Source organism: Hippichthys cyanospilos, chromosome 1 (genome assembly GCF_059441005.1).
Source record: "Hippichthys cyanospilos isolate Australia breed blue-spotted pipefish chromosome 1, RoL_Hcya_1.0, whole genome shotgun sequence".
In the NCBI taxonomy this organism is placed as follows: Eukaryota; Metazoa; Chordata; class Actinopteri; order Syngnathiformes; family Syngnathidae; genus Hippichthys; species Hippichthys cyanospilos.
The window spans coordinates 8,355,785-8,367,754 of record NC_142369.1 but is presented as its reverse complement, the minus strand read 5'-3'; the positions used below and the strand labels follow the sequence as shown (position 1 = coordinate 8,367,754).

The 11,970-nt window shown below is 39.1% G+C and overlaps 1 long non-coding RNA gene across 1 annotated transcript in view; it reads left to right on the top strand.

Annotated features, from left to right (window-relative positions):
* Nucleotides 1-1,313: 1,313 nt before the first annotated feature.
* Nucleotides 1,314-11,970, top strand: part of LOC148428928 (uncharacterized) — a 213,858-nt gene continuing 203,201 nt past the window's right edge. Inside the window, exon 1 of the long non-coding RNA XR_015867027.1 lies at nucleotides 1,314-1,462. This is a non-coding gene — a long non-coding RNA (uncharacterized LOC148428928). The remainder of the gene's footprint in view (nucleotides 1,463-11,970) is intronic.

Below are 11,970 nucleotides of genomic sequence, written 5' to 3'. Positions count from 1 at the left end.
TGTTCCTCTCCCAGGCCCCATACATGTTATAGTACCCCCCCCCCCCCCCCACACACACACACACACACACACACACACCACACACACGCGCGCGCAATCCACTGAGGTATCCAGAGTAATTATCAGGCTGTTAATGATTGCCGAGCATCAGCAGAGCTCCAGCCATTCATTACAGGAGCTTCTTCAGACCCTTACCACTCCCAGGAGGTTTACTTATCACACACACCACCATTTGACGAGCTGAACGTAAAGCGATTAAGCCACACAGAAAAAAAAAAGTGCATGTGAAGTTTGACAAACTCATCTCATCCGCAATGCTCGGGCATCAACCTGGGATTTTTTTTTCTCTATCATTGTTGTGCTAATGCTTGTTTGAGCGGAAAACAAAAGGCTACTGGTTTTTCACTTTTAATTCAAGATGGCCAGCGCATTTCAATTTTTTTCAAAGGCGCACCAGAGGTAGTTAGAGGCAAGGAAAGACAGGTTTATTTTTATGGTGCCGCTCTGACATGAGGCAATGCAAAGCGCATGAGAGCGGTAATAAAATTGCACTTAAAAAAAAGAAAGAGAAAAAAAACCAAAGCCAAGACAGGCAAATGAACAGAGATTAAAAATACGTAATGGGGTGAATATATGGGAAGTGATAAAAAGTCATACGGGGAGGCTCATTTTAAATTGCAGCATTTATCTTTGCCGTATTTTCTCATTATTTCTTGTTGACATGATCGTTTGGGTTTAATTACAGACTTTATTTCGCCTCTGTCTTTTTACATTTTATTTTACATATATGGAAATATGCGGTACCTGTTAAACAGTTACGATGCTCCTGGATGGACGGATGGAAGGATGTAGAACATCCGGTTACACTTAAAAAAAAAGTTTGTCGTCAGGACAAAAAAGTGAGTGTGACGAACCCCAAAATGATTTTTTTTTTCGATTAAGAACACAGACGAGCATATTTACTCAGTTAATTTTAGTTTCTCGTTTCACGTAAATTGACCTGTTATTTGCTATGGAAACGTCACATCAACCATTTATTTTGAAAGTCAGTAATGGTTACGTTCAGGAGATAATTGCATTGTGGGAAAAACGTAATTTACAGCTTGTATTTGTGTCATCCCAAGTAATAAGATAAAAAAAAAAGTCTTCATCTTTAGATATGATAATTCATAAAACATACCACACTCATCTCGAGTTTACTTTAGAAATTCCAGGTTGGCGTTACGTTTTGTAAATGTGAATCTACAAATTCCCACTTCCTGTACGCAATTTAGTACACTTAAATTACGTGCCACCTGGCAGAAGTCTGAGAGGCAACATGACTTTATTCGTGACACTTAAATATACAAAATAGGTTATTGCCATAATTAAAGACTTCAATATTTGACGAAAACACGATAAAGAAGCCAAACTCGAACTGGATGGAGTAGGTGTAGCTGACGACCATCATCTCAATGATAAAGTAAGGGAGATTTACGACACTTTGAAAACAAACTAACTGTAACTTCGCCGAAATTCCAAAAAGTTTAAATAAGTGTCACTTTTCAGTTTGTGAAAATTGTGAAATGCACGAGTTTCTAGTCATCGTTAACTCTTTTTCTGTTTGAAAGAATGTTAGACAATGAAATTGAAATAAATACATAAAAAGAACTTCAATAAATTAATTCCAAAATCAAATCAGAAAAAAAAATGGCAGAAAAGCATTAAATAAAACCTTGATTGATTTTGCGAAATACATCATAAGCAATCGATATTGAATAGCGGCATGTGTAATTTGTAAAAGTTGTGAAATTAGCGTTGGATGCCACGCAATTTGAGCCATCATGACGGCCGGAGTGACAGAAATTTAAATTAAAAAATTAGATCACCCTAAAAGGAGGCTGTTTTTTTTTGTGAGAGCACCTTCTATCTTATGTCGTTAAAAAGTGAACAAAGCGAGATTATTCACGACACAATCAGTATGTTTTCTCATGGCAAAAGTAGGCTACATTTTCTTCAATGAAAAAAAACTCCAGTAATTTTCTATTAGTCACTCAAGTGAAATAACTCTAAAACGTAATTAAAAAATAAATTGGTGATAATGTATTCTCGTCTTTGGGGACTTTAACTTCAGGCAGAGGGTAAACTTTTCTCATTGTTCATATAACCTACCTGACAAATGAAATCTTTTGCCTTTTATCACAGCGCTGCTCTTTTAGATTGATGAGCTCAGGCTCACGTTTAAAAAGAGTTGTCTTTTGAAGCAAAACGTTTTTGATAAAATCCCACTTTGTAAATGGCCAGTCTGATTTTATAAGCTCTTCTGCCTCGCTTTGTGATTTGACTTTTCTGAATGGAGCCTACCAAGTTTTAAGACCTTGTTTCAATTTTTCTAGCCTTTGTTTCATGTCCATATTCTTGTTCATATCCACGTGTTTTGTTTCATGGTGCCGTCTTCTCAGATTATACTGTTTCATCACTACCACACTTTTTCAACACAGAACACACACAAATCCGAAAGTTGAATTTTGCTGTTATGCTAGCTGTGACTACTGATGAATGAAGCCCCTCAAGCGTGCCACTGTTGCATTGTGGGAAATGTAGTATTGGTGAGTGTAAAACACTAGCAGCTCACAAATCGCAGTTGGACTGCGGGCTGGGTATAGTAATAAATCAATATGATCCTAGGGGCTATAAAAAACCTTCTTACGGGCCGGGACTTTGACACGTTTTTGAACGTTAAGTTGAAAAGAATAAAAAATAAAAACAAAATAAAAACTTTAGCCAATTTCAAGATAATTTCTATGCACCAAAATGCTGAATAAAACTATATACTAAATCATATGTTTCAATTGTGATAATGCTCCCGATGTGCTCACATATAAAACGGTAAGCAATCTGGCATATGTTTCATGCTTTGCTCATACTTTCAATTAAGATACTCTCTTTAAAAGTTTTTTATTGCTTGTTTGTCATAAACATACTGAGAAATATATATTTTTTTTCTGTGTAGCAGGTTTTCACATATTTTAGTTCCTGTGAAATGACAATGTACCTTATTCTACCTTTGTTATGATACAGATGCACTCTAAATTTTGTTTCATCTTATTTTATATTGTAAAAGCTACACAATTTACAGCTAGCTTGTCTCTTTTTGTTCCACTGTCTTGCAAAGCACACTTAGTATTGCGGATTCTTTGCACATCTATCGATTGAAGCAGAAATCATTTTGAATTGAATTGAATAGTTTTTAAATAAAAAATTGATTCTGAATCAAATTTGAGACCCAAGTTTATACTCGAATAGTAAGACAATCAAAGCTTCCTGTCCCTACTATATATCATCCATAAATATGGAATTCTTCCAATACTGCGGAAAATAAGGACCCGTTGTCAAGCAAAGACAACCACCGAATTCAACTCTTCCATCCTTCAGGCTTTTTTGAGACTTGTCGTCGGGTAAAACAGCCTCCTTAATGGCTGCGAGCGAGAATGTCCTCATGTTTCTCACCCTAATGGGATGTGCCTCACACCGCACAATAGTTCCATTAAATGCCAGGTCAGGAGCAGGAAGTTGAACGCCTCGCCGAGAGATGGAATTTCAGCTGCCCGAGATTAAAAGCCCACAGCACCCCGGGCCGGTGGAAGTGGAAACGAACGAGAAGAGTGGGTTGGGGGGGGCGAGGGGAATAAAATGGTTGACGAGGAAGCGCGGGAGCAAGACGGAGGCGGCGGGGCGCGAAAGTGTCAGTTCCACTGTAAATAAGATCTCCCAACTGGGTGCTTGGCTCCGGACCGCCTTTGTCTGGCCTTTAATGGTTTCCAGGGCTGGGAAAGACCGATTAGAGCCCGACGAAATACTGGCTTTGTCTTCACGTCCGATTTATCTCCCACCCCAGGTCTCAACTTTGCTTTCCTGGAGGGACCTCCAGCGTGTTGAGGCGCACAAGCGGTAGCGAGCGCCTGTTCCCATCGCTTACATTGATTTTCAATCTCCTTACAACAATTAATGCGTTTTAAGGTCAACAGGGTTTGCGCTATACTGTAGTTTTGCGAATGCCATGTTACTGCCAGTTAGGCCTGTTAGTTTATATAGTGTTTCATTGTTAAATAGGAAAAGCTTAACATTCAAAAATTGTGATCCAGAGAGTGAGGTAGGTGAAAGGAGGCGTTAGCAGGTGAGTTAGCTTGCTAGCAGCGATCATTTGTAGTAAGTAGTAGTGCCCGACCAATCTGGCCAATCATGAATCTTCAAAAATCTGTCTAGGTGTGCTAATAATTTTAACTTTTTCGGTTAATCTGACCACTTGTACACACGTAACATATCTCATTACTTTACTAGACGTAAATCCCTAAGTAACAGTGTGTCCTCAACTATCGGTTGAATAGTCCCTCAAGGTTTGCTTCGGCTACTCCTATATTTCCAAAAATATTCAGTGTAGATATATTGGACATTCCAAATTGTCCTGTGTGATTTTGAATGGTTGTTTGTCTCTGCGGGCCCTGCGATTGGCTGACAACCTGTTCAGGGTGCACCCCACCTACTGACTGAAATAGCTGGGATAGGCTCCAGCATCCCTGCAACCCGAGTGAGGATAAGCGGCTAAGACAATGAATAGATGGATAACAGTTAAAAAAAAAAAAAAAATCACCAGGCAACGCGTTAACAAATCCTTCTCAAAGCCCAAAAAATCTAAATCTTATTTTAAATAAGGAGAATATGGAGAATTGCTGCTGTTTCTTTCACACAATCTCAACCAATCAAAGATATCAACCAAGTTTGACTTTGTACATCTTTTTTTTTTCCTTTTACGTTGTATGGAATAAAACTAGAAGGTGACAAAAAAAAAAAAACAAGTTCAAATAAAGTACAGATACATGAAAAATCAACTTAAGTACACCACTGGACAAGATGAGCGTGACTTGCGTACTCTGAGTAAGGTTCATTAATCAAAGTACAGCCTAGGGGGAAACATCGCGCCACATCAATTTTCAAAGCACGGATGGCTGAAGGAAATGATTAATACATTTCCATGAAGAAACAGGTTAAGAGGCGTCCGTTTTTATCGGACAACAAATCAATCAGAGGTTATGTATGTTTGACTCTTTTTGCCACGCATTTTTTTTAAAGCCCCTGTCCTCATTAGGGTCACGGGTGAGTTTGAGCCTAACACCCGAATTTTGAACTCTCATACCCTGGGACATAGCCAGAAATATTTTATCGGGATGACTTGAGTGACTCACCACCTCAGTGGGGGTTGCTCGTGAATCCACACTTTCCACCAACAGTACACAGCGTAGAATTAACATACAAGTGATGTATGACGGCTAACATTGTACATATTCATATAAAAACACATACATAAAAACAAAGCACTGAAGACGCCCTCTTGAGTCGCTAGTTTCTAAATGATGCCTAGATCACTGGAAATGTAATTTAAAAACGTACAAATAAAACAACCTAAACAACGTCCTCTGCATGCACCACCAATACATCAGCACCATCTCAAGGCAACCAAATGAACTGCATTCCTATTATCAACTGCTAAAATTAATATTATGAATTTAAAGGTTTTAGGAATGTTTTTTGGGGGGGTTGATTTGTAAAAAGCGCCTTTACTTTTGAAAAATTCACATTATGAAATGACAAAACATATTTCTTATTGTAATACAAATGAACTAATCTGTAGTTTGAGAAGACTTAAAAAAATAATTTGCCCAATAAATCGCAACCGCAATATTGACCCCCCCCCCCCCCCCCCATTATTTTTAAAATCATCCCGCCCTAGCGCTAACCACTCTGACCGTGCAGCCGTTTACTAATACAATCATTGGGGATTTAAGTGTATTTTCCATTCTTCCAACTTGAATGTAAAAATAACGCGGGTAGTCATTAGCATCCTGGCATTTAAAAGCGGGGTGTCAGAGATAATGAGCACACATGTTTGAAGTCGTTCTTGATTAGAGCACGCGATTGGCCAGTCTTTGATGTGGCTTCGCATAACACACAACAACAAATCGGGCGGATAATGGTGCGACCATAGCGTCGAATGAATGTATTCGTTTCATCCGCGCGGTAACAAGGGCCTCTTTTTGATGTATCGCGCCCTAAAGAAGCGTTTGATGCACGCTAATCATTATTGTAGCGCGTATGGAACGGCGTGTTGTTGCTGCTAATCGAACCGGCGCTAACTATAACAAGCCGGCTTTGAACCTTATTCAAAACGGTCCTCGCAACAACTTTTTGCAGCGTTCACCCCAATTCTATTATTTACTCTCATAATTGTCCAAACATACGAAGAGCAAACATTTGTGAACGCGGCGGCGGCATCAACAACGGGCACCTGTGTGTTTTTGATGGCGCTATGCTAATGAAGTGCCGCACCAGCGGATGCGCCTGGCAAAGGAGAGGAGAGGCCTAATTAATTTTCAGATTTGAGCTTTGATGTGTCTAATTGCTCTAAGCTTCCCGACTTCATTAGTCAGCGAGCGGTCTCGGCGGACGCAGGAGCCGGGGTCCCTGCGGTTAGCCGGCCGAGGTTTACCTGTGTATTTTTAGGCCCCGCTATTTATTATTAGAAGCGCTGTGGATGCTTTTTACATCCCAGACAAATCTTAAACCAATAACAGTTGATCTCGACGGGATATACGCTATACCTTTCAAATTGTTAGGCTTCTGCTGTTCATTTCTTCTTCTTTTGTGTGGAAGCGAGCTATCTTTGGCGTTGAGATTTTGCCGGTGTTGTCCAAATCCGCAGTCTGTAGTTTGTCTGAATAATGAAATGTATCTATTTTTTTTTTATACTAAATGTTGAGATTTTATGTTTTTTTTTTCTTCTTGTCCTCTTCCAGTGTAATGTGTATTTCTAACAATTAAAAACAAAGAATTTCAAATATGAAATAATTTGTAGAGTTCTCTAGATGTTATACACAAATGATGAGAATCTTTGACAGTCTCACGACTCGATTTGCAATATCTGGGTCCATATTTATTTCCATTCCGCATCAATTTTTGATTTGAAATGATTTGTGATTCTAAATGATTCCGTTCAATTGATTCAATGAGTCATAAGATGAAACGAAATCGCATCATGAAATTTGTTGATGAGGTCATGTGCACTGCGGATCTGTCAATCAAGTCTTAATTTTCACAAGCCATTTTCATTAAATCGATTTTTGGACATTTTAAATCTTATTTATTTATTTTATTTGGGCAAATTAACACTATATCGGAAAATAAATAAGGCCCGGCCAATGAATTATCTGACCAATGAAATCCACTCATATTAGCCTTCTAAAAAATAGCAAAACATTCATCACCTTCAAACACCATCCCAAAAACCGAATCAGAAAAATATTTGTCTATTTTTGTGGATTTTTCTCTTTGGTGTAATGTTAAAACAAATAATGTCACATTTTTGCATGTTTTATTTTATCTTTCAGTCTCAGTTCACGCTCACTCAAACGCAGACACGATCATTGAGACAATTTCTGCTTGAAAGTTATTTTTTAAGTTTGAATATGACTACAATGTGCCAGTTTCAGACATTGTTCTGCCAAATTTGAGTTGGGACATGGTGGCCATCCACAAAGCGTCCAAAACTTTGTCCATCTAGCCCCTCCAAGAAACGCAACATTCATCAGTGTCGGAAAATCAGTCCAAAAATCTTGAATTTCTTTTTTTTTGGTTTGCTGGCTGTCAAGTAAAGCTCCAAACGCCAACTGGTTTCCTTTATGATGATTCACCGCTTGACTCGAAGCGAGGAGCAAAATTTAAAAGCTTTAATTGCAGCGTGATCTCAGACAGCGCAGTTCACTGCACAATGCTGTGACGACTGGCGTCATACAAGTCAGGTGTCTTACCAATGTGCTATTTCACTTCACTTCGTCTAATAAGCAAACTTGAAGCAAAAGTAGCAGCATGAAGACACACAGCACAGCTCCTTGACTTACTTTTCGTCTTGCCACTTTTTTAATTTCACTGGAGTGATGGTTAGTGAGTGTGGCTCGAAATTGATTCTTTTGTTTTTTTGTTTTCGGAAGTCTGACGGGGAGCAGATTAGCTTCAGACATCAAATGCAAAATGATTTTAAGAAAATTAAAGAATATCTTTGGAGCTGAAGGAATCTAGAAAAGGCTTCTAGTTCCTAGCGTGTTTGTTTTTGTTGAAAGATCGCCTATACCACAACATAGTGAAACAATATATTTAATCCAGACAGAGTGGGAAAGTACACACGGCCTCGGGCCAGTCCTGCCACGGGTCGGAGCAGAAAATGGCAACCTTCACCTTCCGCATTCAGTTCTTATACCCTGTTGGGGCATGTGGTCCCACTGTGGAATGCAGGTGTGTGTGCGTGCGTGGGGAAGGTGTCTTCAAAAGTCTTTGTTCTGCCGGCCATTCTTTGAAGCGGTAGGAGGTCTGAGCACCATAAACCCCGACTGATATCTTCTCTTGAAGTCCACACTTAGCCTTTTGCTCCTGGTGGAATGTTGTGTCGGGGGATGCCATCTGTGACGACTTGTCCTTATTTCTCCTGGGCCAAGACTATATCTGCTTTATACTGACATTATGTCGTCTCAATCTTTATTAGAATAACACAGTTCCATGTACACACTATTTTATTGATATACAGTGATCCCTCCTACTTCACGGTCTCAGATATCTTGGTGGCAGTCCTTCGCGGGTTTTTCCAGGAAAAATTAAAAATATTTCAAAATAAAAAATAATTAAAAAATGCGCAAAAATGGAAAAAAATTGAAAAAAAAAAGCAAAAAAGTACATTATGCAGTACTGTATTCATCAAATAACTAAGTATTATTAGTTAATAACTATGTTAAGAATTCTTCAATTGCATTTCCGCTTCCTGTTTTACATTCCCTGTGCGTCTTTCGGCTGGTTACGATGACGTAGTGAACGACAATGTAAGCTCATATTTATAGTTTATTATCATTTATGTTGATAATGCACGCTACTGCCTATGTTTAGTAAGCGATGAGTGTTTAATCTGTTTATGTGTTTGTTTGTGTAGAGGTTGCACTTTATAGTTAGTAGTTGTTGTTAGTTGTTGCTAACCCGCTAATGTCGGCTAAACATACAGTAAATTCATAGATTAAAGTTGGGCAAGTGTTTATATGTTAGCTGACTGACTTTAACATTGTTGTTGATTTATTATTCAACAGATACTACATGAGACACCACACATGAGCCAATATAAATGTGAAGTTCAACGTGATGACTTGCGTACTCTTTCACCGGAGTCTTGGTGCAGATAACCAGTCCTGAGAACAAATTCTCAACAAACTAAGTAGTATTAGTTATTTAATGAATATACAATAATGTTAATAAGGATAATGTAATGTTAAATAATAGGAGAAAGGAAATAAAATATGCAAAAAATACAAAAAAAAAAGGATAGTTTATGGTTACTGCGGCTAAATTAAAGCGTACATAGAAATCTAGGAACTGATACCCTACTTTGCGGGTTTCAGACTTCGCGGGGGGTTGACACCCCCCATTAACAGCGAAGTAGGGGGATCACTTTATTGCATTTGAAAAATATGTATTTCCTTCAGAGCAGACTACGCTATCTGTGGCATATCAGTGGCAAACATCACATTGTCCAGACGAGAACCTGCTCATCTATTTCAAATTCCCGTTGTTGCTCTAAAGATAATGAGCTTACCAACATAGTTTTAAGATGTATTCATACCCACATCTGCGCTGTGGATTACATTTTGGCATTAATAATGCTTTCTCCTACCGGGGTAAATCACACACCACATTAATTCCTTTGTCCTAAGGCTTCAATTAATTTAACCAGAACAACAAATTCTGTATAAAGAAAAAAAAATGCAATAAATGCTCAATTATGATGTTACGCTTTGGGAAGTCCTTCAAAACTTTCCTCAAGGATGTCATCCCATGCATTTGTAATATACATTTTCCATGCTCAACCCCAGACAATAATTTAGATGCTGTTGAGCCGTTGTATATCACCTCTGGTGTAATGTTGAAGGAATTTATTGATTTCACCCTTGAATGGTGCTGAATATTCAGCTGTGTACAAGCACTTTAATACAAATCAGGGCCCTTTCAACAAAGAAGCAATTTTGTACAAATGCAAATGTTACAAGTGACCTTGCCAAGTGCGGAAATGAGTGCACAAAGGTGCGTACGGCGACCAAAACCAAAATATTCCCCCGAGGCAATCGGAACGTATTTATCCTTTCTACCGAACCCACAAGACCGTCGGAGGATGCTGTTTGTGTGGGGAAAAAAAAAAAAGTTTTAAATTGTTAGCGGAGCATGAATGATCGTAAGGGTTTTGATATTGACATATTTTAATGAGCTCTCAGTCGAAAAGGAATCATCTGCATAGAGAGGCAGTATGCTGCTTGAGCAAAAAAAAAAAAAAAGTCAATAAAAAAGTGCCTGTGAATAATGGATGAGGGTGTGAAAGAAAAGGAAGAGGTGATGTATGAGTGGGTGTATTTGTGTACGGTGAGTGCTCCATGCGACAGGGAGTAACGGCTGTTGCCATTAACATTCAGACGTTCGCAACAAACATCAGTCTTATCCGGTCGACCTCAGTCCGGAATGTTCTGCATCAGCCGGCTTGGTCTTGTTTGTTTTTGGGCTATATGGCTAGCCAGATATGTACGCCGGCGAAAGTTTGGGTTGTTTGTTAAAGCCCGATAAAAGTTTCAAAACAAGTGGGGATGTACATCTAACCAAAAAAAGTTGACTCTATCCCGTTTCACTCGCCACCATACACAACACGGTGGAGTTCGGGCGGATGGCGTCATGTCTGTGGCACAGGAGGTACCGTCTGCACGAGCATACGTCAGCGTGATGGCGGGTCGTGTTCACCATTTGGCTAGTCTGGCGTAGTGAAAGGAGAAAGACCCGTGAGTTGGACATGAGTGCCACTAGCTCAGCTAATAGGAAAATTGAGTTGTGTGAGATTTCGGGCAAGGAAAGCATATTTATGGAGCTTCATACAGTATCGTCTTTGAACTAAAAAGTCTATGTTTCCACCTAAACCTTACAACAGGGACCAAGCTGGATGGAGGCCAGGGTTGACCAAGACCAGCCCTTATCAGTTCCTCGCCATGCCAATAGCTAGAGGGGAAAAAAGTATCATTTTTCTTCTATTATGACATGCATGCAATATTCATAGACCCTTTGATAACTCTCTGTTACTGATATTAACCCATTAGCCACCCCGAACTGCAGTAGTGTGACACCCTGACCATCCTATAGAAAAATATTCTGGCCCTGCCCTGCTATTTCCGAATACGCCCAAGGTGGAAAGCAATACAGTAGGTTTCCATTGTTATTTAACAATTACTATATTTTGGGGGCTGTAAGTAAAACCAGGTTATAAGATGCCTCTGATTGTAACATCAGATAACACACAGAAAGGTGGTACATGGAAGTTTTTTTTTTACATTTATTTTTTTTTCCAACTCCCAACTTACAGCAATATCATGCTTTCAACACAGACTAAACATGCCTACACGTTTAGAAACAAGAGCAGCGGCAACATTTCCCACATAAGCCCAACACACTTGGTTTGTTACAATACCGCACCAACATAACAGTAAAACGCCTGACTGCGTTTATTAGTGGAGAGTGCCCCCTGGTTGCAAGCAAAACAGCAGTTCAAACTCTAATTCAGTACTTTGATCGCGTATTCCTCTGCTTCTCTTTGTTTACTGGGATATTTCCCTCTTGTAGCTAGTAAAAAAAAAAAAAAAAGACAGATAAGCCACACTGGACTATAAGGCACAGAGTTCAAAGTGCATGAAAAAAGTAGCAGCTCATAGTTCAAAATTTACGATCACTTTGTTTCTAGAACAGTAATGATTAGGGACCAAGACCAAGACCAAGTCTTGTAGATCTTGGTGCCATCTATTTCGACATCCTGTTCCCTGGAAAGTAGCAGGAGAAAAAAACAACATTACAAAACAGTATAGTATACATGTGTAG